General features: G+C 37.8%; 1 pseudogene; it reads right to left on the reverse strand.

The window, feature by feature from the left end:
• Window positions 1-464: 464 nt before the first annotated feature.
• On the reverse strand, window positions 465-1,542 carry LOC114619046 (annotated as a pseudogene).
• Between the last annotated feature and the right edge of the window lie 2,146 nt (window positions 1,543-3,688).

The following is a 3,688-nucleotide window of genomic DNA, read 5'->3' on the forward strand; positions in this document are numbered from 1 at the left end:
TCAGTGATACTGGTCTCTCTCTCTCTCTCTCTCTCTCTCTCTCTCTCTCTCTCTCTCTTTCCTCTCTTTCCTCTCTTTCTCTCTCTCTCTCTCCTTTTCTTTTTTTTTATTTTGTAACACTTTATTAAGAAGAAACCTGTGCCAGACAGTGATGGTGCACACCTTTAATCCCAGCACTTGGGAGGCAGAGGCAGGTGGATTTCTGAGTTCCAGGCCAGCCTGGTCTACAGAGTGAGTTCCAGGACAGCCAGGGCTATACAGAGAAACCTTGTCTCGAAAAAAAACAAAAATAAATAAATAAATAAATAAATAAAATAAAAAAAGAAGAAGAAGAAACCTGTGTCAGCACTGCTATGTAAACAGTGACAAAGATCAAGGGAAACACATCAGAAATCCTGTAGACAGTAATGTACATTTTCCTTTTTATAATCAATGTATAATAGTTAAGGAGAGTTTAATCCATATTAAGCAAACATTTTTACATACACGGCCTTCTCTTTATCTTCCTATGCCTTTGCCATTTGTTTGACTTTATGCAATTCTGCCTGGATAGCTTTATCTCCTGGGACTATCTTCTGTGCCTTCTTAAGATCAGCCAATGATTGATCGTACTCTTTTTATTCTTGCCATCTTGCACTTTTCTGTATAGTGCTTTAGTATTCGAAGGGTCCATTTCAAGAGATTCCAAGCAACTGTCAATTGCCCCCTACCAATTTGACATCTTCAATTTATAAGCATCAATATTCAGCAAACAACTTAAGGTTACAGGTTGCAGTCTGGGTATATCTGCTTTCTCAATAACAACCTTTGGACTATCCACATACCTTACAACCTTCATATATATTTTTTAATAGCCATCTCCCAGTTCTGAGACTTTAAAAAAAGTATTTCCAATGTTTTTCTTAAGTCTTCAGATATTAATAAAATTTTGTTCACATATTTTAAATCCATATCTGCATCCTTGGGGAAATCTGGATGTCTATTGCCAGAGCTATCTTTGGGGATTTAATGACAGAGAGTTTGGCAGGTTTTTCACCATTCACTTCTCCATTTTCAAGTATCCTTGCCACACTGAGTCTTTTTATTACTTGACCAATTACCACATGTTTCCCATCCAAATGAGGAGTTGGAACTGTTGTGATAAAGAACTGAGAACCATTCGTATTGGGGCCTGCATTTGCCATGTTCAGCAAATTCTCTTGATCATGTTTATAATGAAAGTTTTCATCTTCATATTTTTCACCATAAATACTTTCTCCACCTGTCCTATTCTAATTTGAGAAGTCTCCACCCTGAATCATAAATTTCTTAATAATTCAGTGGAAAGGGCATCTTTTAAAATGGAGAGGTTTTCCAGTTGTGGCTCCAGTTCCTTTTTCTCCAGTACACGATGCATGAAAATTTTCTGCAGGTTTTGGGAACAATATCTGCAAACCACTCTAAAACAATTCATCCAACTCTCTTCCCACCAACGTCCATGTCTAAGAAGACTCTCGGGTTCTTGGAATTGGAGGGCTTGGCTGCTGGAGATGGGTGGGACATCTTCATTGCAGTAGCTGAAAAGCAGAACATGAGTACCTTGTGCACCAGAAGGCATGCTGGTCTCTTCTAAATCACTGCTAATTTCTTATCTACAGCTAACAAGCATTAATTGCCCTAGTGATCCCTTCTATTCTTGACTCTAAAGCTAGAACTACATCACCAAAGCTGCCAAGTTCTGCTGCTTGCTGAGACTTGAATATGGTCCCCTTTATTCTATTATTAAATTTCTGTTTTACAACTCCCTCACTGCCTAAGCTTGGCTGTCCTGGAACTTATTTGGTAGATTAATACTGAACACAGAGATCTGCTTGCCTCAGTCTCCTTAGATTAAAGGTGTGCACTACCCTGCTGGGCCAAAGCTCTTTATGGTTACCATGCCTTAGATCTTCATGTGAAGATCCAGGTCTGAAGCCTACGTCTTCTAGCCTCAAGATCTGTATCACAGGTATGGCCTCCATTTCTGGATTGTAGTTCATTCCAGATGTTAATCAAGTTGACAATCAGTAATGCCTATCACAATCATCTAATTATTTCTTTAAAATTTATATATTTTACATATATGAGTACACTGTTCCTTTCTTCAGATAAACGAGAAGACATCATCAGATCCCATTTCAGGTGGTTGTGACCCACCATGTGGTTCCTGGGAATTGAACTCAGGGTCACTGGAAGAGCAGTCAGCACTCTTAACTGTTGAGCCATCTCTCCAGCCCCAATATAACCTCATTTATAAGAGCCAATGGAAATGGGATAAATAACATTTACCTTCAATAGCATTGGTTCAGATAATTTTGTATAGGTAGTAGAAACCATCTTTAAATAGAATTAGAAAAGTTTAAGAATTTACTTAAGAACAAGGATGTGTTAAAAACTGGCAAAGAAACAGGATCTCAGAAGAGGCCAAGTAAATCAAATATCCAGCATCTCTTTTTATCACATTCTTGATCTTCTCTAACATTTTTTGAAACTCTACCCATGACAAGGGTTGATGAAGAAGGTAAAAGTACTTTACTTTCTTTTTAATATAGTTTAGACTGACTATGGCTATGATTTCCAAGATGCCCTTGAACTTTGTATGAACCCAAACAAGATATGTAGGAGAACCAAGCTCAAGAATCTGTTGCTTCAGTGTCCAAGTGCTAGGCTACCATTATGTCTACCCAGCAGGTGGTTTCCTTCTTTTAAAACTTAAATAAATTTATGTCCGTAAAATGTTTAGAAGACTGTTGATTCACTGTTTTGTTTGTTATAAAGAAGTGGAACCAGGCAAGTAGATGGAGCATGCCTTTAATCCTGGTATTTAAGTGTATAAGAGGATTACATAAGAGAAATAAAAGCTTGAGGCTAACCTAGGCTATATAGTGATACCACCCTTGAGGCTACCCTAGGCTATATAGTGATACTATCTGAAATATCAAGAGAGAAACAGAGATAGAGAGGCACACACAGAGGGAGTGGTCATGAAGAGTTGTCTTCAAAACTAATATCAATAACATCATTTTTTGGTTCTTAGAAAAAAGATACTCAGGCACTTCACTCATCTCTCTCTGCTATCCTCTCTTTACTACTCTTTTTCCTTACTCAACAGACTGCCTTGTGCCCTATTAAGACATCACTGAAAGGATCTTAACAGATACTAGGACCTAGATTTTTGACTTCTCAGCTTCAGACATTATGAGTAACACTTCTATAATTATTATAAGTAACTTTGTCTATGATACTGTGTTTCAACAGTACATAGCATAAACTCACGAAGAGTTTAAGTGTAAGGGCCAAAGTTAACCTATAAATCCCACTTGCCCAAATACAGATGACTTTTTGGAATGCTGGAGACTATTGTTTATAGGAGAAAACAAACCGCATGTTTTTACTGCCCTAAACAAGTTTGTTCTCCCCAACTATACCAAATGTGCTTGATCATGTGTAGATGGGAGATTATGAACAGGAAATATAATATGATTCATGCTTACCCCTGATTGGATATAAGCAGGAAGTATGTAGGCAGGAAATAACAAGGTATATGTTTGCCCTGATTGGACATGATAGAAAATACAATTATGGGTGTGCTTTTTAAAACCTCCTCAGAGTGTGAATTGTGGCCATTTTCTGGGAACCCTGGAATAGACCTGGCCAGAGTCCATGAACC

The sequence above is a fragment of the Grammomys surdaster genome, unplaced genomic scaffold (assembly GCF_004785775.1).
Source record: "Grammomys surdaster isolate TR1022 unplaced genomic scaffold, NIH_TR_1.0 62, whole genome shotgun sequence".
Classification (NCBI taxonomy): domain Eukaryota; kingdom Metazoa; phylum Chordata; class Mammalia; order Rodentia; family Muridae; genus Grammomys; species Grammomys surdaster.